Raw genomic sequence first — 23,025 nt, 5'->3', positions numbered from 1 at the left:
GATACATTTCTTGTACGAAACATTTTTTTCTATAGCGTACAGATTTTTGGTAAATCGATGTTTTCCGCCCCTAAACTTCGAGGGGGCCTTTTATGAGAAAAGAGGGTAGGACTGGCCAAATCTCTGACGAGTGCAAAAGATTGAATTTTAAACCGTCATCGTGAGGAGATCGCTTGAGTTTTCAAATCTAGTGATCTAGAGGGCATTTATTTTTCACAGTCAACTCCAACTGTTTTTTTGAGATTTTTCTCGATAAAGACATGTTTTGTTTAACACATTTATTATCTATTTTTGTCACTCTACTTGAAAAAAGATAAATAGACACTTAAGAACAATTGATGATATCAACGTATGTTTTAGGAATAATTTTTTATTTTTAATGTTTTAATCACAACATTTTGTTAATTACTGTCATTATTACAAAATAGGAATACAAAAAAAAGTCACTGACCTCTAGTGTTAATAAGGGCGTGACTCAAATCTCCGCAGCAAACTATTGGAAGACTACCTGAACGATTAGGAAAAACCCTATAGCGGTAATCCAACTCATGTCTTAGTCATAGGTGATTTCACTTGGTAATAAAGAAAATTAATATAGCATTAAAATATTGATAACATATTACATTTATTAAATAAAAAGACTGATGCTTTTTGTACAGACTTATGACAAATAAAAGAATGAAAAAGAAAAGTGTTTTTGAATTGTGTAAAATTTTTAATTCCTAGCTGAGCGCTTTAGGCTTACAAAGCCATCCTCAGAGCTATGGTTAAGTTTTAAAAAGTTGCTTCAACTCTAACTAAATAGTCAAGTTGTTACACCCGTACCCTAAACAAATTTTTTGATGTGTTTGTTGTAAAGTTTAATATTCCGTCTTTAATGTGTTTTTTCTAAGTTTTTTTAAATTTTATTAAAAAAGAAAATTTTTTCTCTATGTAGTAGGTAATGGTGCTTTTCAAAACGTGACCATAAATTTGAGGATGGCTTTGTAGGCCGAAAGCGCTCGAGTAGGAATTAAAAATTTTTACACACATTTTCCATCTTTTTATATTACATTTAGTAAATATACTATTAAAAAATAAAATTTAAAAAGTTTTTAGAAGCAAAAGCCAATTAAGTTTCTGACTTGTTATACTTACGTTTAATTCTATATACTATTTATTTAAGACCTTTTCTATATAACTTCTAGGGTTATTTTACCGATGCCAATAATATTGCATTTATGAATTAGGTCTTTTCTTTAGATATATAATGCTAACCATTTCCCATTTCACTAAATTTTTCTTACGATTTCGCATGAGTTTGTATTAAAATCGTTTTGCCTATGTTTTTAACTTCCCTGTATATCGTTTGTTTTCTTCCATCGACTAGGTACAATCGAGCTAGTGGTACGAATATATAGGACTTGCGCGTAATACTAGAGTTTGCCATACTTTGCTATTCCAAACTATCAATTTGGATTCAGAGCTGAATATTCTACTTAAAATGCATTAATTGAAGCAGCAACTTTCATTTCGCAATCATTTAATAAAAAATGATAAGTCACAGGCATTTTTCTAGACGTCCAGAAACTATTCAACCATTTCTGGCACACAGATCTGACCGAAAAACTCCATCTTGCTGGACTGCCCACAACTTTCGTTAAACTAATAATTTTCTATTTCTCCAATCGGACTATCCGAACTCAATTTGATAATGTACTATCCTTTCCATTCACTCCAAAAGCTGGAGTACCTCATGGCTCAATTCTAGCTGCAATATTGCACTGCACATAGGGCTATTCTGGGACAAATCTCTGCATTAGATGGAGCTTAAAACTACCTTAAGAGAGTTTTTAGGTGGTGCAATAGATGAATAGTGAGTATTACCGCTTTCAAAACTCAATTAATATTATTTAAATGTCCCCACTGCTGTACTTCTCAGGGCCGGATAACCCTGCTAGGAAAAGACCTTGATTTTAGAAACCTAGGTGGCTTATTTGGTAGTTCATTTTAATAAAACTCCCAACTGGAAGAATGACATACAAAACACTCTAGACAGGGTAAGAAAAAGGACAAAACTCCTAGCAGCGTTGTCTGGTAAGCTGGGTAACAAGTCAAATAAAACACTATTGCACACCTATAAAACTTAGATAAGACTAATAATCGAATATAAGGCATGCGTCTATGCGTGACTTAACACACGCCAAATGAACACCTTTATGGCTACAGAAATAAAAATACTCAGATTTTGCATGAATTGGTAGCGGTAGCGCAGACACTACCCGTCAGCACTCATCCACCAAGTAGCAAACATGTCATAGATTAAGGCCAGAATCTGAATCCTCAGCAGAGATATGTCCTCTACACTATAACTGGCTTAAACAACCAAGACAAGCAAATACTTAAAACTCCTTGCCACCGCGGAAGGCAAATACTCACCAGGATTCCCGAAAGAAAAGTTCCATTTCCTCTAGCAAAGCTTCTTCATAACACTGAAAACGAACTTTCTCGTGAGTATTTCGACGTTTTAGAATCAATCCCCCAAAAATATCGAAGCTTGCAGCTGCAAACCAAAAACGCTGATTAAGAGCCGTTCCTACTATGGCTGGTAACACCTTGAAGTACCTTCCCTTGGCTTGTCTGGCTTACCAACGATTCCTCTTGTGCGTTCCTCAACAAAAATTCCACCTTCTGAATCCCAACTTTTTAGCACTTCACCACCAAAATCACCATACGTGTATTACCCTGACGTTTACCATACACCTCCGGCTTCACAAAAAAATATAGTACCTTTCGTTGAAGAGGCAAAAGCCTAAACAAGGTAAAAACATTGATCGATCATTCTAATACTAGAGTATCTTCTACTTGGTTTTGTAATTTTTCATTTACTATACTATCGATTTTCATCCTCAAACACTCCATGTGTATTTCATAAAAAACTGTAATTTTTAAAAAGAAGAAGAACTTTTTTATATATTGTTATGCTTCACCTGGATAAATTGTTGCACTTCATCTGTATTAGATTGTTACCCTTTAAAAATGGTTGCTCTGACAATAACAACTTTATCTATCTTAATACTTAATGGCTTATATTTTCTTACACGAATAATATAGAAATTAGAGATTTTTGGAAACATGTCATTAAAAGACAATGAAAATATAGAAAATTATTCCTATATAAATTTCTATATCTTTAACTATATACATTTCCAATAAATGTCATTATAACAGGTTATAATATTTTTCAGTCGAAACCACTTCAAATATTATTATACAATGAGTAGTCTTATTAGGAATCGTGTTAATACCTCATGCATATCGAATTCCGAATTTATATCTATATTATATGAATAGGCTGATAAGATAAAGCGACATTTAAACAGACTGTGCCTAATACAGCTAACAAAAACGTACCTATTAGTGTTGAGAGAGTGTTGTGGTACAAATTTACAATCCAATATTTAGTAAGTATATTGCTGAATCAAATATATAATATGTATCTATATATCTATCATTGTTAATATTTCTGCCAATATAATATATTGTATATTATACAACAGGGAATAATTTATCAGAAAACATACCAAATTTAAACATATTGTTAGAGAATTGAGAATTTCCTTTAATTATTTTAACTGCAACATTCTTGTTACATACATGTCATATAATATGAAAAATTGTTTCAAAATGTTATATAATTAAAAAAAATAGTAGAAAGATTATTTTTTTTTCTTTATGAACAGCTTTAAGCGTAATAGTTAATCTCTTGACGTAAGTAGTGCATAAATTGTTATCTCCAAACAAAGCAACCAAGTATTTTTCATTCGTTTTCTGTTCTAAAATCTTATGCAATTTCACGGATAAGACCTTAGAAAGATCAATTTTAAGATTACTGATTAGATATTTTTTTGCTACCGTCTAGTTTCACGAAGGGCAATAGTGGCAGGTGCATTATTTTAAGAAACTTCGGTTTCCAGCTTTTTATATTTCTTATGGTACCTCTCCGTTCTAGATGTTTTATAGTATGATACTATTTGTTAATCTTATCCTTGTTTTTGTTATTAATTTAATCTTTCTTTTTGTGAGTCCTCTGATGGCCGCTCTTGCTACTTCTGTCTTTTGGATTGCTACGTTTGCATGAAGTGTAAACGCTAGGTCTTGCTATCCGTTGCAATTCCTAATCGTTTGGCTTTATTTTTTCATTCAATGGACGTCTTGTACTATTAGTTGTTCTTTTGGGTTGTCGAACCTCTTTTTAAAGATGACTTTTTGTGTTCTTTCTGTGTTTATGGTATTTTTCATTGGATACACCAGTCTTCTATTCTATCCAGTGCCGTCTTTAAGTTTCTCACGGCTTAGCCGTGTCGTCTGCATAAAGACTGAGTAGAGTTCCGAGTGTTCTTGGAACGTGTGTATATGCTATACAGTAGGGGTGACAGGACTGTCTTATATGCTGCTTTGGCCTCCAGACAGGACCTTCCCTATCCGGACCTTGAACTTCTTGTCGCCAAAAAGGCAAGGTAACTAGGCATCTTCTGGCTCCACTGTATTCCTATTCTATCATTTAATACACTAGCTCTTTATGCCATACTCTGTCAAAGGCTTTGCTTACATCCAGAAAGAAAGCTTCTGCGTATTTTCTATCGTTAAATCTAGCTGTAACGTATTTGGTTAGTTGAAGTACTTAAAGTTCGCTGGATTGTTGTGCTCTGGAGTCAAATTGTGCTTCATGAATTATTTTAAGTTGATCTGTCTCTGTTTTAAGTCTGGTTTGTATGACTCTTTCTAACTATTTTACTAAATGCTAAGAGTAAAATAATCCAGTAAGCAAGGTGAGTAGGTAAGCAAATAAGGAGTAAGTAAGCAATTGGTAATATTTTTTAAATAAATGATGGCTTGAATTGGGAGTCACTTTAGAGCTCTCTTTGTTATATCGTCCAGTCCATGTGCTTTTTTGGCGAGCTTTTTCTGAATAACTCATTTATTTTCCTTAATGATGTTGGGGTTATTATACCCTCTTGGTGTTTCGGCATATTTGTTTGTAGTTCTTCTACTTCTTTGATAAAGTCATTATCTTTTGCTCGGTGATAATTTAATTTACACACTCTCTCTCTCTCTCTTTCGGGAGAGAGAGAGAGAGTCCTCCTCATCACCTCTGCTTTTTCTTTTACAAAGTACACGATTATCTTTATTCTGTGGAGTGGTAGAATTGGTTTTATATCACTTTCCAATACTTTTTGTAGCCTCCTTTATGTAGCCTCGTTCTTCCATTTTTTTACATGCTTGTCATATTTTTTGGCTTCTTTGTTCTATTAGCGCCTATTTGACTTGTCTACTTAGTCCCAGATTTGCCCTGTTTCTGTCTTCCTGGGTTCTTGTTCTTCTGGTTCTTTTTCTGGCTCCTCTTATTTCTCTTAGTTTATGGTTAATTTTTTTAAACCTACCTATATGGATCGTACATTCCTCTTCTCTGGTACTGTTTTTTAGAGCTTCTCTTATAATACTTTTAAACACTAGAACTTTTTCTTCTAGATCTCGTTGATTTTCAATATTGGTACGTTTCTAATGTCTTTGCTCTCTAGTCTGTTGAAGTTTGCCCAATTTGTTTTCTTCTTTTTTCTTCTTGTTGGGCGTTCCACTTGCCAAGTTCATATTTCTAGGAGTATTGGGTTGTGGTTTCCTATTCATTCGTCTAGTATTTGGATGACTAGTACATTATAATTCTTGTTTTATAATTTTTAATTAGTTTTTGCGACCATCAGTATTTTCTTTATTCTTTTCTTTTTTAACTTTTTTAGCCATGTAGTTTATCTTATGTGTTCTTTCAGCTGTTCCCTCTATCGTATTGGTCTTTCTATTGCTGTCTTATTTGGTAAGAACCAATCGACACAAGAATTAAAGGATTTGTCCTCTATGTTTTTTTTTCTCTCTCTAAAAGTTGCTATTTTCTTTGAGGGCATAGGGTAGATTTCTAAGAATGCAATTTTATATGTTAACGCATCTTTTGGCGTGTTTTTTTTTGTTTTTTCAAAAAGTCATATTATCTCTGCGATCTTCGATTTTAACTTTAAACGGTTTAAAAAATTGCCATATAATTAAAGTACATACTTAACAGCTTAATCTTTGAGCGATAGTGTTTTATTGCCACTATATAATATTATATGATGCCACTGTATTCTATTTTTTAGAATCATATCCAAAATAAACTCTTTTACTCAAGGATGCAATAATATTACGTATATAAAAAACAACGTAATCTATTTAAACACCATATTTCTATGTAGCAAGTACTTTTTATTTACATAATGGTCACGCATTCCTGACTCACTATTTATCTTATCACTTTTCACGACTAAAGATACATTTATTTTGAACATCTGCAAATATTTATTTTATCTATTTACCTATTTAAGCTTTTATAGTGTCACACCTTTATATATTTATTGGGCTATATACATTCCAATATTTAGAAATTAAAACAGTACTAAGAATTTGGATATGTATCATTTTGTGGAGCTTCTGATGAATCCAAATGAAATTTTGTTTCATTTATTGTCCTATTGACTTACATGAATGCTATTATTTTTTGAGTTTATACAGAGAATATGAAAAGTGATAAAAATAATGAAAAATGATAAAGCTCTACGTTAAAGATTAAAATGCAGCTTCTCAAAAATACATAGTAGAAGAAGCCCTCACGCTTCTTGAACACACACTATTAAAGAGCACATACATAGTAAACAAACTGTTTTTGGGTTATCCCTTATTTAAAAGACACACTTAATTAGAATGTTGTAATTAAATATAAAATTTTGCTACTAAATATAACCTTCAAGGTATTCACAAGATAAACTACAAAGCAATTATATCCATATTCTGCAAGAGATTCGGTGTGTCGTCCAAAGAGTTAGGTTAGAAAAATATTAAACATTCACAATACGCAATATTCTCAAAAAATTCTATGAATACAATGTGCAATTCAGCACAAAATTCACTGCTGATTTCATTTTTTCTTCATTCTCCATTTTTTTATTTTTTTAGTTCCATATTTGATTTGAAACGCAAATTAATGAAATACCTGTTCATTATTATTGTCAAGCACTATAAGAAAAATCTATTAAATGTATTATTATTACTCTCTTTTTGTGAACTATAAGATCCTATGGTAGAACGGTATATAAGCTTTCTTTCGATTTTCGGATTCAAATCAACGACAATTATTTTAATGTCATTTTATCTTTGGGGCATCAAAAAATCGTTTTTCTGTTTTGAATTTTGTTTTGTTGTATTTTTCTATAATATACCTAAGGATGTTGGTCTAACAATAAGTGGTATAATTTAAAATAAACTTCATATTTAAATTATTTAAATACGAAACGCTGGTTTTAATAATCACATTTTAATAACATTTGAAGGATGTGACCCATAATAATTTTCATCGATAATGCACATTCATTAGTTTTCATTAACAATAACAGTATAATGCATACCAAATTATCATTAATTTTTGTTTAAAAACTGTTTGTGGCGTTTCTATTTAGTGGTTTTAAATTTGGACGAAAACCATAATGTTGTATGAAATATTAAAATCTACCCAAATGCATTATACACTCTCATAATTTAAATATTTTATTAATTACAATATGTGGTCCAAACCACAATAAACAGGTTTTTAAGAGAAAAACATTATTTAAAAAATCATTTAGAAAAGGTATCGTATAATCGTTTAAAAAAAAAACAAAAAAAAACATTTTTGGACTTACAAGTCCATCATCAGTGTTCTTACCTGTTACCACTTTATTAAAGACAAACGTCAAGGTTAAATTTTGACTAAGGTTAAAGCAAATGTTGTGGAACGCTTAAAAGATGTACAAAATGAAGCCACTTTTTTTACGCCCTCTTCTCTATTCGGATTGCCAAATATAGGCCTCTCCTAATTCTCGCCATTCATCTCTGTTGTTTGTCAGACGTTTCCACATTGGCGCTGCAGTTCTTTTAATATCGTCGCTCTATCGCAATTGCCGTCTTCCTCGTGGTATTTTGGCTTCATATGGCCGCCAATTCCCGATTTCTTTATTCCATCAGCCATCCGTAAGACGTTCGTTATGTCCAGCCCATTTCCATTTCAGTTCAGCTGGCAGTTCGACAGAATCTTTTACTTTTGTTCTATTACGAATGTTTTCATTGGTCACTGTATATGTGTATAAAAAACCTTTCAATAATATTAAATATGTTATTTGTTACATCTTGCTTTATAGCTGAATAGTAAACAAGTTATGGGCAGCCTAGAACTGCGCAAGGAATACTCGACGATGGCCAATAGTAAACGAGATTCGTCTACCTCAAAAGCAGTTTTTGCACAATTAAGCATTCACTCTGATCAAACCGCAGTTTAATGTCCGTGTTTTTCAAGCAAATATACCACGTATTATGTCAGTGAGAATAAAGGAAATCACTTAAATAGATACCATTATGACATTACAGTAGCTTATAAAAGAAATATGGACACAGAAATCCCTCACCAATGATTGGAATATTGTAATACTTTGCACCATATACAAAAAAGGAGATATCTTTGATTGCTCTAATCGCAGATTAATTACGCTTCCAAATGCACCGTATCAAATATTTTGCACAGTACTATGTCACCGTATGGCACCATATGCAGAACAGATAGTAGGAAAATACCAGGCTGGTTTCAGAGGAGTAAATCGACAATTCATCAATAATACAAATAATGGGCTGCACCACGGAGGCCCTCTCTCCTGTACATTGTTCAATCTGGCTCTAGAAAAAGTAATACGTATGTCACAAATCACAACCATTGGTTCAATATATAATAAATCAGTTCAAATCCTGGCCTATGCTGAATGATATCAATATTGGTGGGAGAACGGAAAACGCTGTACGAGAGGCGTATGTAGCAATAAAAGAATTAGCTGCAAAAATGGGTTTAATAATAAACACCAACAAAACGAAGTATATGAAAATAAGCACGTAATCACAAATCCTACGACCACTCGTTATAGAAAACGACGTCATCAAAGCAGTGAACGAATTTGTATACCTGGGAGCGCTCGTTAACACTGAAAATAATACTACCGCAGATATAAACCGCAGAATTTATTAACTCCCCATTAAATCCACAATTATATCGAGAAATACAAAAATAAAATGAAAAAGACAGAAAAGATTCGATTTCACGTTCAAAGCGTCTATGTATCTGTTGATACGTATTTCGATTTAATAAGTCTTATCAGAACAGTTATTCATAGCCGTTCTTAACGTGAAAAATAATCTTCTCTGTCTTATTAGGAAGCAACAATAAAATGGCTTCGTTATGGACGCAATAGCGACATCTGATAGAAAAATCGGTAAGATAGTTTCGAAACAAATTCAGATTTCTGCTTTAATCTGGAGCCTTCTAAAAATTGCAAGGCATAGCCAGACGTTGATAAAGATGTTAATAGAGACATGGGGAATCTAAAATTTGCATGTACAAGAAACAAATTCGTTAAGGATTTCTGCTTAGTTGAGGAGACATGTTGTGGAATGCAAATTTTAGATTCCCCATGTCTCTATTAACATCTTTATCAACGTCTGGCTATGCCTTGCAATTTTTAGAAGGCTTCAGATTAAAGCAGAAATCTGAATTTGTTTCGAAACAAAAATAAAACTCTACAAAACGCCTAGTCCTAACATATGGTTTAGAGACCTGGACTCTAACAAAAAATATTAAAAGCATGTAAGGATGTTTCGAAAGAAAAGTACTAAGGCGACTCTATGGAGCAGTGAATGACAATGGAGTGTGGAGAAGACGATACAACTTTGAACTTTATAGAATATACCAGGAGCCTGGTGTCGTAAAACATATTAAGATAGGACGTCTGAGGTGGATAGGATATATAATGTGGATGGAACAAATTGACCCAGCTAGGAAAACACTCCTTGATAGGCCCATTGGTCAGAGAAGAAGAGGAAGACCCAGAATAAGGTTTTTTGATTACATCGATGAAGACATGAGAAATATGTCAATACGTGCTTGGTGAAGAAAGGCGATGGATAGGGACTTTTTCTTCTTCTTCAGCCTTAAGTAATCCAACTTTGGACCTAACTTCCCCTCCAAATCAATCCAGTGTTTTCTATTGTGCGCCACTTGTGTCCTCCGATCTTCTTAATGTTATCAACCTACCTCATTTGTGGTCTCCCTCTGCTTCTCTTTCCTAACGATGGTCTCCATTGTTGTATTTCGTAGTTCTATCTTTTATCCTTTGGTCGGGCATTGTGTCCTGCGAAGCTCTATTTCTGCGTCTTTTACTTTAGCTTTGCTTCTTTTTAGAAGCAAAACCAAATGATAGGGACGACTGGAGAGAAATTCTTGGGGAGGCTAGGATCCACGCTAGTACGTTAATTTTAATCCAATAAGTTTAACAAAAATATATACGGACAAAATACTCCTCACGCCAGCCGCACTGTCAAGATTAAAAGTGTCAGCCATGGAAGATTTAGGCGTTTTTTACTAATAATGAAAAAAATATGAAATATAAGCATTTTTTATTGCAGAAGCATCTTCTTCTTCTTCTGGTTCCTATCCGTTTCGGATGTTGGAAATCATATTGGCAATCATAACCTTGCTCGCTGCGGCTCGAAACAGCTCCGTTGAGGTTTTCTTAAACCATGTTCTTAAATTCCGCACCCATGATATTCTCCTTCTACCGGGTACCCGCTTACCTTTGACTTTACCTTACAATATAGACTGCAGCAGGGAGTAACGGTGTTTATTTCTCATTGTGTCCCAGATATTGCAATTTTATTCGTTTCATCGTAAACACAATCTCTGGTTCCTTCTTCATTTTTTCTAGAACTTCCTTGTTCGTGATCCTTGCTGTCCATGATATTCTCAGCATTCTTCTATAAAGCCACATCTCAAATGCTTCAAGTTTTTTAATAGTGGTGTCTGTAAGCGTCCATGCCTCCGCCCCGTACAACAACACAGAGAAAACATAGCATAGCATAGCATGGAGAAGCATAATATAGGTAAAATAGCAAATATAAAACAATCATAGCAATATTATTAAAATTATCAGTTCATATAATAATCTCTTTAAATATCACCAAAAATAATTATATCAGGCAGCTGTTTATTGTCTTGATTTAAATAATGATAACAAAAGATACTCGTGATTTTTATTTTAAAATGTCAAACCTGTGCTTTAAGATTATTAACAAAAATCTTAATCTGTCTATGATTATAGTTAGACTATATGTACAAGAATTTTAATATCTTAGTAACACTCCTCATGACATTTAATACGGAATAAATTTACACAATTAAAAATAACATTTAACGTTTTAGGAGAAACTTGAAAATGTCATACCAACAAGGACACGGACAACCTCCACATCAGTATCCACCCGGCCAGTATCCTCCTCCTCCACAACCTGGCTACGGTCCCCCACCACCACAATGGCAGCAACCTCAACCACAGTATTATCCACCCCCACAGCCACCACCAAAAGAGGAAGACGACTGTTGTAAATGGTGTTGCGGATTAACCTGTTTATCATTGTTATGTTGTTGTTTATGCAGAGACTAAAGAGTATTTTAAAGTACGTATTTTGTTCAGTGTATTTACTAATTGTTTAATATTTATTATGTAAGATTTAATTACGAATAAATCTTAAAGATTTAGTAATATCGTATTAAGATTTGAGCTTAATATTCTATTACAAAAATGCTGTGGTCAAAGAAAAAATGCCTTTGCATCCTTTATGGATTTCAAAAAGGCATTCGATTAAGTAAAGCATGTAAAATTAATGCAGATGCTTAAAAATATAAAAATAGATGATAATCTGATATACCTGTCATTAAGAATCTGTAATGGAATTAAACTGCCACAATAAAAATTGGAGCTGGTTCCGAAATCTTCATAAAACAAAAAATTAGACAAGATTGGATTTTTTCCTTAAACTTTTCAAAGTTTACTCGGACTGCTTATTAATAAAAAAAAACGAGTAAGAGATAACCATACGTGATAAAAATCAACGGAAAATTACTTAATGTAATGATATTATGCGGACGATAGAATAGTTCTATTAGAAAACATTGAAGTCTCCAAATTACACTACTTCAAAAATCGAACACTAAACATGAATTCCACTTCATTGACGCTGTAAATTGTAGATCTTTAATAAGCTGTTGTATTCGAGTACCATCGAATATTTCCGCTATCAGTGTTTTGTGTCTATTTCAATAAATTTACGTGACGAGTATCCAAAACATTTTCCATATTGATATAAAGATTAGTGATTTATAAATTACTTCCAAAAGCTTTAGCTGGATATGCAAGGGTTGCAATATCATTTATCTCTTGCAACTAAAGGCTCCTTTACTGCGTTTTGTTTTTCTTGAATTATGACATTTCTCAGCTGCCAATAATTTATAAACAAATTCTGATATTTTGCTTAGCTATCTTAAAGCTAAAAACGTATTGGATATACGTTGCTGTTTAGGATGATAGTTTACCATTTTTAAATCGACACAAATTATACAAGGATCATTAATAATACTTTTAAATTAGTTTTCAGAAATAGTAATATTGTTTGATAATTTTTATTCATACTAGTAGAATAACCTCTACATATTCACCCAAGTTATGTAGAGGAGCACATTTTGATTTATTGATAAATAGGTACCATTCTTTTGCTGTATGTGTTTGGATTAACTCATTGTTTATTCATTAAACTCATTAAAACGGCGGCAGGTCACTTTTAATATCAAATATATTATAATTACATGCATATAGTAGATTATTTTATTTTAATTTAAAGGCCAGGAATTCAAAAGCCTTCTTATATAATTTCTCTAACAAGATCATTAAGTTCTTGTTGATTGGCCTACTTAATAAATTTAAGTTTATCCATTTTTGGATAAACAAAAATATATATTAAAAATATATTACAAAGCCGAAACACTTAAAGAAGCATTCAGTAGCCAAGAAGATGTACCAGAAGGCCTTTCGGAAGAAGTAGTTATAACAATCAAAAACAGTTAAACAGCTGAAATAGATGACCTAACAGTAAAACTGCATAAATACACATGCAAAAAAATGGAAAATTTTAGCAGGCATATATTCAAACTGTCTAAGATCAAGATGCATGCCAGATCACTGGAGTACAACAAACACAATTCTCATTCCTAATAAAGGTAACAAAGAGGATATCAAAAACTAGAGATCTATAAGTCTACTAACAATTATATACAAGGTATTCACAAAGACCATCAGCAAAAGATTAACAAATGCATTCGATGCTGCACAACCAAGAGATCAAGCTGGATCCAGTACCCTAGATCAAATCCATACGCTAAGAAAAGCTAAAGAATATGAAAATACCGCTATCAATAACGTTTATAGATCTTCGAGAAGGCTTTCAAATTTATTATATAACAAGGTAGTAATAGAAGCTTTGACGAACCAAGGCATTGACAAACCGTACATAGAGACTGAAGTAAATATATAGAGACAATAGTTTGTAATTGAGACAGCACTATAATCGGTAGAATACGCTAAGAATGATGATGGTGATGATAATCATCCTAATAATATATATTAAGATTTCAGCATCTGTTTTGTTAGTCTCCCCTGATCACTCCGTTGATTGAATTCATATCTATGTAATTTTTCTCTTCTTGTCAAAGATGACGGAATTACCAAAAAAACCGAAAAAACTGGATGTTATACACAATAGAAAAAAATCAGAACTAGTCCTCAACGCCATCTATCCAATGGCACTACAGCCCAAATCGGGCCTTGGCCTCCTTCAACAGGCTTCTCCCATCATTTCGATTTACCGCTGTTTTCCCTGCCTTCTTGCATTTAGTAATTTTCTGGGGATTCTGTTCTCATGCATGCGAACCACGTGCCCTGCCCGCCGTAATCTCTACAGTTTAGTGTATTGTGCTAGTGTTGGTTCGCTATATTGCTCGTATATTTCTCTATTATACCTAATTCGCCAGTTATTGTTTTCACTTATTGGGCCCAGTATCCTACGTAATATTTTTCTTTCAAACACATCTAATGCATTGGCAGATTTCTGTGTCACCACCCATGTTTCACAACCATAACTTACTATGGGAAACAATGCTATGGGCCTGATTAAAGTCTTTAACTCTGCTGAAGTAGAAAACATTAATTTTAAACGTTTTATTTTTAAACTAAGTTTAAGCTTTTTGTGAAATCTATCAATTTAAGATTTATTTTATCTAGTTATCAAATAATAAATAATGTATTAGGACTTTAGATTACTGAAAAACTTTATTACCAAGTAGTATACAATTTCAAGGTCAAAAATTATTCGTAATAGTCAACAGATATATCTCTTCTCAGTATGGAATAACCTTCAACAACACTTAAGAATTTTTCCTGCGTCATAATAAAAAAATTAATCTACCGATCTATCAAGATAAAACAAATATATTGTAAATTTTTATCTTTATTATATTTATTTTTATCTTTATTATATTCAAATGTTTTGCACGGAGACTTCATTGTTTTGTCGATAAAAGAATAAAGCAATATTGAACAGACAATTGTCTCGTATGAATTAGTTAGTGTTTTTCTGGGAATTTTCGCCATGCAATTTGTTACATTATAGACTTATAATTTGTAGAATTATATCGGGAAATGGATAATTTCAAGTATCAAATCGGTTAAGGATTAGGTTTAAAGATTTTTTGTTTAAGGGATCAATATAATATCAACCACAAAATTGAACGGTTTGCTTGTTACTAAAAAATTGACAACAGATATGTAATTAATTATTAACCCTTAACTGGTGTGGCGAAAAAAGAAAATGTTTAAGGTATAGCGGGGTCAAATTGGACATTTGAATTTTTTGTGTAAAAAATTAATGTAGGTACTAAAGGTAAAACAAGTAGTATATTGCTAATGATAAAGTTATAAAAACCAACATAATATTATGTATATAACTACGATTGTTTCAGGATCAAAATATACAGTGTCAATAACAAAACTAGGTTAATGTAGAAAATCTTGAAACAAACAAACACATTATCGTGTCAAAAATAAATAATTCTTATTTAAAAATATTTGTAGACCTTAAAAAATTTAAATTAGACATTAATTTGCTATTATAGACAAATCAACAAACAAGTTGCTGATCCTTACATCTATTAAAGCGGCTTCCCACGATCGGCGATATTGCGGACGGGCGCGGACCAGCTCGCACCGACGCACCGTGGGAAATGTCTCGTCCGTGGTACTGAATTTATTTAGAAGTATGTTTCCTTTAACATAGTCATGAGCTATTCAAAATATTCATTATTATTTTTGAAATTATTGCGTCGAGAGAATTTTGTCACGTAAAGGGGTAACACGTACCCGCCGGACCCTATTTGTATTTATCTATTTTACAATAAATTTGAGCACGGGTCGCAAATCCCATATTCCCATGTGAATACAATGTTATATAGTGTGCAATTAAATGGTAACATTACAATAGTTACATATTAAGCATTAACTTACTAAATAAATATACAAAAACATAGGCAACAGCAAGTGTTTAATATAAATTCCAGTGTCATCCAGTTTATTTTTAAAAATACTGACAGATGGAGCATCTATGATCTCAGCCGAAAGACTATTCCATATCGAGAACACTCGATTACAGAGAAAAAATTGTCTGGTTGTTGTTAAAAAAGTTTACTTTTTTAAACTTAAGTTTGTGGCCACGAAGACGATTGTCATTGTCTAGTATAAACATATCCCCCACATTTTCAAAGTTGTATTTTACTATCCGAAACATAATAATTAAATCGCCTCGAAGTCGACGTTGTTCAAATGTAGTGAGATTGGCCATATTCAGTCTTTCTGTATACGTAGGTCTTGAGCGACCAAAAGACATCCTAGTGCACCGCCGCTGCACGTTTTCGAGAATATAACGATCGCGCACTAATACCGGACACCAAACAGTTCCGCAATATTCCAGAACTGGACGAATGTACAGTTTATACAGATGAACTGAGGTCATAAATGACACTTTCGCAAACGTTTATTTAGTAGATATAATTTACTGTTGGCTTTTTTAGAAATATGCAAAATTTGTTCCGACCAACTTAGATTGTTATTAATTATAACGCCTAGATCATTATGTGATGTCACTGTTTTTAACACGCGCCCATTATTAGAGTAAGGAAGACACGGATTACTTTTACCCATGTGAAGAACTACACATTTGTCCACATTCAGAGGCAGCATGGAAATTTACGGAGGAATCGGAAAATAGCTTCGTGTCATCTAAATAGAAAGCTTTGCTGTATTTAATGTAAAAATGTAGATCACTTGAGTATGCTATGAATAAAAGTGGGCCCAAAACTGATCCTTGCGGTACCCCACTTAAAACCGTTCTCTCAACTGAGAAAAAGTCCCTAACTCTAACACAAAACTTTATATTTGTTAAATACGCGTCGATCCATCTCAATAATTGACCACGGATACCAAGGTGTTCCAATTTATGTAATAGCTTGGAACTCGATCAAAAGCTTTAGCAAAATCGAGGTAAATAATGTCTACCGGGGCTTTTCTGTCTAATGCTCTTGACCATTCATTGACACACCAGAGAAGATTTGTCATTGTAGAACGTCCTTTGACAAAACTATGCTGCTATTCTGGTATAACCAGTTCATCAGAAATTGTCTCGGCAATAATAGATTCCATTATCTTAGATAGTATAGGTGTTAAGCTAATAGGATGATAGTTATTAGGACTCAATTTGTTTCCTTTTTTAACAATCAGTGTTACGGATGCGGTTTCCCATATGGGAGGCAAAATATCTGTGGTGAATGATAAGCACATAATCACAGATAGTGGGTAAGCTAAAGCATCAGAACATTTCTTTAAAAATAAAGAAGATATTAAGTCGAGACCAGGAGACGAATTATTTTTTAGGCTTTGAAGATGATGTTTAACTTTTTTAGGAGTAATGATTATATTTTCAAGGGAAGAAAAACTTGTGACGAAGTAACATTAGGTAACTGATGATTAGTGGGTCCGACAGAGAAAACCTTAGAGAAAATACTGGCGAGGACTTCGGCATTCTCATATTTACTTTGAAATATATCCCCATTAGCATTTTCCATTATGGTATAGAAACTTTTGTTGTCAACGAAGATCTAATATACTTGTACAATTTTTTACAGTTATTACTAATGGCTATACTTTCTTCGTAGGCAACACTAGCTTTATGTAGAGATTTCTTTAAATTTTTGGCAGTCTCGAAGAATTAGTAAATCCTCTATGCGATTTGTACGTCTGTATTTGTTCCACAACTTTCTTTTATACTTGATCAGATATATTAATTACCCATTAATCCAAGGTCTTATGTTATTTTTGTATATGGTTTTTTGAAGGTATTTTGGTTTTTGCAGAAATTAACAACGTGTAAGAACTTATCTCAAAATACAACTGGATTCCTTATGTCGCCGAAAACATCATTCCAATCAATATCGGCCAGTTAGCGATTTGCATTTTCAAAATCAATTAGTTTATATACCGTTTTATTAAGATTAGGATTAGAAGTACAATACTGTAAGTTAAACTGAATATAAAACGTTATGACTACATGATCTGAGTTACCTACTGGAGAGCTTATTAGGGGATGTGTTAATAAATGTGGATTATTAGAGAATACCAAGTCTAAAGTAGATGGTAAATTATTGATTCTGAAACGAGTCGGCTCCGTTATGAATTGATGTAAATTAGAATTTAATACAAATCTGCAAATACATTTTTGGAAGTTGTTAAGCCACTAGGTGGATCAGTTATAGGCCACGAAATGTCTCTAAAATTAAAGTCTCCAATAACAATCAGATTTTCTAGTCTAGACAGTTCATCAAGTGATGCGATAAGGGACTCATCATCTGCTAATTTAGAATCACCAGGCCGATAAACAGATACTAAGTGAAAAACAAAAGAGTTTTTATAACATATTTTTAAGCCAAGAAGTTCGATATCAGGGACAGTAATATCAATAATTTATACCTAAAATCTAAATCTTTGAAGTTAATCTGGCAGTCAGGTAATGTTTTTGTGGATTATCTAAATGACTTTTATGATTCTGGAAATTCAATAATGAAATCTAAACGTGTAACAAACAATGTAAATATCTCTTTGATGTGAACAGTAGGGTGTCCCGTCTTTGCATAAAATTTTTTTTTGAGCTACACTATCGCAAGAGGTATCCAAATTTGCATAATTTTCCAGAGATTATGAAAAATGTAAAAGAAATACGATAGCATGTCACCTTCAGGGCTCAACTAGACTTTAAAGTTTTGTAAATTTTACGTTTGTACTGACCTAAATCATATATTTAAAATAATACACAAATTAAATTTAAAAGATATTTTATTATTAAAATTAATGAAAAAGGTTCAAAACAACTAAACAAACAAAATAGATCCTATATTTGATGACAAAAACTTAAAATTTGGACTTATTTTTTTGTCCAAAGTTTGGCATTTCTGCCCGAGACTCCAACCTGGTTCTATTTCTAGAAGTAGCATTAGTTACATTCTGTGAGGCCTCTGTAATCAGTTTAATACATTTTTCCACAGATTGTGTGCGGCAGGGAAAGTCAAAAGTATCCAAGCTTTTATCTTTTACCATGATGTGAAGGTCCTCAGTAGAAATATGCTGAAGAACCGGCGGTGTTGTAACCTGACAATCCTGACATCCGTGCCACATAATAATATCGGTGTAATCTTTAGCAGAGAATTAATTTTTGGTGTTTTAAATATTCTGCGTTTATCGCTACTTTCAGTGTCTAGCTTTTTTTATTCTTCGCCATGCCAGCTCCTTAATGTGATCTCTATCATCAAACAACATACTCACAAGTAAGTTTTCTGGGTGGGCAAAAAAGGCATTTCTTTCAATAACGGTATCCACAACAGATCTTAGATTTTCGGGTAGAAATCAAGAGTACATAATTAATTGAAAAATATGCTTCGCTCCATCCTTAAAAGACGCTTTTTGCTTAATTCTGAACCACATCGGAGCATATACTTTAACAACATAGTTTACAAGCAATTGTAAATTTTCTGATGGATTAAGCGCACTTACATAAAGTCTGAGTAGACGATTAGTAGTAGTAAGCCATTTGGAGTGCGCCATTTTTCCAGGTTGAAGGTTTGCCAATTCAGAAGTACAGAAACCGGTTAATACTGCTTGACATATTTCATATAGATATTTTTGATCTGTACTTAATTCATTGACCACATTTTTTGGCAAGTCAGGCAAATTACCATTCACAGCAGAAAAAGTCACGGTGGGTTTATTTTCATGAGCAACTAACTGTTTTCCAATAGGTGCGGAGTATTCTCTAGGACCCGAAGTCTATGGTCATGAACAAATGACGAAACGGTAACTCATTGGCATGAAGCAAATAAACGCACCATTGTAACGGTCTCTCCAAATACTCCTCTAAATATTGAATTACACTACCCTTCCAGCCAATATTAGTTGCAGTTCCATCACATCCAACGCAAATTACATCATCTAAATTCAAACTTTGAACCTCAAAAAAAGTTGTGATCGAAGTAAAACTTCCATTTGCAGTGCCACGACTAGGCGTTGTATGTCCCAAATAAATTGATCTGGGTTCTGATAACAATGAGATGTGTTCTTCCAAAATCTCTTTGCGATGGTAACGATTCCCTATTTTCTCATTTATCAGGGTCTTGTCCTTTCGTCCATCAAAGTAAATGCCATTTACAACAATACCTGCAACATCTTTTGAAGCATCTCTTCGGGCTTTACATACAGCTCTGTGGATTTTGTTTTTATCGATAACCAGTATCAAATCTTCGGTAGTAACCAAACCCACTTCAACCAAAACGACAGAAGCAACAGCAGCAGCAGATCGCATCGATAAACCGTATCTATCACTGACTTTAGCAACTGTTGGCAGCCGCAACGTATTTCTATTAAACGTGGAAGTCGACGGTGTCTCTGTTGAGAAAGAGTCAGGCACTGCTTCTTTATCACAATTTGCTGATATAAAATCGGTCGTTTGAGTAGCACACAACTTTTTTACTGCCCTCATTGATTCTTTTATTTTTATCTACCGTCGTTTCATGAATCTGGCAGTTTATTTGTTATCAACACCGCCTATAACCATTTTCCTGTCATTTCTTTGATCCAACAGAAAGTAGAAAGTCTCTATCAATGATGGGAACTTTTTTATGTTTTAAACATGAACCAGATTCAATAGAAATACATTTACAAGCAGTAACGTCAAAAAACTTTTCAGCTGACTATACAAAATTATATACAGCTGACTATACTTCACTTTGTTTTCAAAACTGTTATTTCGTTTGCTTTTGGGGTGTATTTTCGAACTGAGGTACTTTTCGAAATAATATTTTAGTAACTGAATAATCCGTTCCTTAGTTATGATTGGAATCGAAGCTTTTGTTCAAATATTAATAATTTCTTCAGAAGCAATGGCATATATTTCTGAGTTGGATGGATCCTTTCCATTATACTTTAATTGTCATTTTACAAAAATGACAATTTTTCCAAAGTTTGAAGATCGGTAGAACCCTTAAGATATATTTTTATTTTATTTTTAAAAATACTGTGATAATCTATCCGTAATTACATAAATTTTAAGAGGTCTTGCATTAAATAACGTTTTATATTTAGTTCAGGATGCGAAATTAAGTATAGTGAAATATTACCATAAAAATGACAATTTTTCAAAACTTTAAAGTTCGGTAGAACCCTAAAGGTATATTGTTATAATTTTTTTTAAATTATTGCGATAATTTACGAGCAATTACCCCAATTTAAAGAGGTCTTGTATTAAACAAAAACAAAAAGCAATTTTTCGGGACACCCTAGTGAACAGGTGTTATATCTATTCTAAATGAATTTTAAAAACTGATTGCTCAAATAAATATTGAATCTGCTATCAGGCGTTTGATATCGATGATAGTGTCGAGAACTAAGCTCTTAAAATTATATTCAATTACAGTGAAAGTAGATATTGCCAATAAAATATCCCGAAAATCAATATCAGCTGCAGAACTGCAAGATATTGCTAATAATTTATGAGATTCTGACGGTGAAGAATCACATGAAGTAGGTGGCATTTAAAATCATAATGTTGCATAATAGGCGTATCTCAGTTTTTCTACAATTAGAACTATCCATTTAAGAGATAATTGGACGGTTCCAGACTTTTGGTCCACTCTGTATATATGATAAGATAAATAGATACCTGTTCGTATCAATATTTTACTATATCATGTAACGTTTTAATATTTAAAAATACACTTTGACGATAACAAAGATAATACTGATTTACTAAAACTTATCTTTTTTATTACAGGTATTGCAAGTATTCATTTTGAGAGAATAGCATCATCCATATAATATATATTTAAACTAAGTACTATATAAGGAGGGTATCATATAATTTTACAATGTAAAACTTAAATACAGTATATTTTACAATAAAATTTTATTACAATTACGTGTTTTATTACAAAAACTAACAACTGCTTTTAATTATTCTGCATTTTATTTCGCCAATAACTTTATTTTTGCTAGAGTTTCGTACGTTAAATTCAGGTTACTATTTCATTTTAGTTTGTTACATAATTTGGTAACGTTTTAAAACTGTTTTGTTGTGGTACATCAAGTTACAAATTTGGTTTTTATATGATTAAGCAACAATTGCATATGCTCTACGTAGCGGAGCTCAAAGGGTCGATCGCGATCGACCGGTCGATCGCCAAAGTTTTTAAAGCGATTCACAGAGAAAATACCGGAACTTTCCTGACTCACCACACGTGCATGATCGAAATAATTATGATGCTATCTCTTCACCCGAAAGTTGCGATAATGTCGATTCGGCATATCAACATTCACAGATTTTTAAACTGGGAGTGTGCTGTATCGGCATTGTATTGCTGTTAGTCAAGTATGAATCATTCATTACTAGTAAAACATTTTAGTAATATATTATTTACATTAATATTTGAAACTCAATAAGTACCGCGAAAAAGAATAAAACATATTTTAATAATGTGTGGGAAGAAAAATTCCTGTTTACTATGGTCAAAGATAAGTGTGTTTGTCTTGTTTGTCGGTCTTCCACTGCTCTGCCCAAACGCCGAAATTTAGAACGACATCATAAAACTTTGCATAAAAACTATGAAAATGATTTTTCGCAAAACAGTTTGTTTAGAAAACGGAAAATGCAAGACTTGAAAAGTAGTTTAAAGACGGAACAATCAATGTTAACTAGGTCTGTTAAACAATCAGTAGCTGCAACAATTGCGTCGTTCAAAATTTCTCATATATTGGCACAACATAAAAAACCATTTGAAGATTGAGAGGTAATGAGGGAAGCATTCATTGTGGCTGCGAATGTATTATTTGAGGTCTTCAAAAATAAAACAGATACTATGTCTGCCATCAAATAAGTCCAGTTATTACGTTCAACGGTTACTAGACGTATCGAAATCATGGCCAAAAATTTGAAAAGCCAAGTTAAAAGTAATACTATGAAGTGTATGTACTTTTCTTTGCAATCTGACGAGTCAACCAATATGACTGATACCGCCCACTTGTGTATTTTCATTCGGATGGTATTTTCTGACATGATGGCTAAAGAAGAATTGTTAATAATGCTGCCTCTGAAAGAAAAAACTCGCGAAGATACATACGTTTTTATAAATTTTGTGAAACAATACCAGCTAACAATTTACAAACTCGTGTGTATTACAACAGATGGTGCACCATTAATGCTGGCGTTAACAATGTATTTGTTGCATTATGTCGAGCTAACGATAACTTTCCATCGTTTTTTTTATTTCATTGCATCATTCAACAGCAAGTTTTGTGTTCTGAAATCTTAAATATATACGACATCAGGAAGATGACAATAAAAATTGTGAATTCCATCAGAGCGCGAAGCTTGCAACGACGTTTTTTTAAAGCGCAATTGGAAGCTACCGACTCT

At 32.9% G+C, this 23,025-nt stretch overlaps 1 long non-coding RNA gene across 1 annotated transcript; it reads left to right on the top strand.

Annotated features, from left to right (window-relative positions):
* The first annotated feature begins 3,286 nt into the window (after positions 1-3,286).
* LOC140443981 (uncharacterized) lies at positions 3,287-21,528 on the top strand. Its single transcript, XR_011951290.1, has 3 exons — positions 3,287-3,443; positions 11,336-11,589; positions 21,388-21,528. It is a non-coding gene; the product is annotated as an uncharacterized lncRNA (long non-coding RNA).
* Positions 21,529-23,025: the final 1,497 nt, after the last annotated feature.

This window comes from Diabrotica undecimpunctata, chromosome 6 (genome assembly GCF_040954645.1).
Source record: "Diabrotica undecimpunctata isolate CICGRU chromosome 6, icDiaUnde3, whole genome shotgun sequence".
Taxonomy (NCBI): Eukaryota; Metazoa; Arthropoda; class Insecta; order Coleoptera; family Chrysomelidae; genus Diabrotica; species Diabrotica undecimpunctata.
This window is presented reverse-complemented; position numbering and strand designations above follow the sequence as displayed.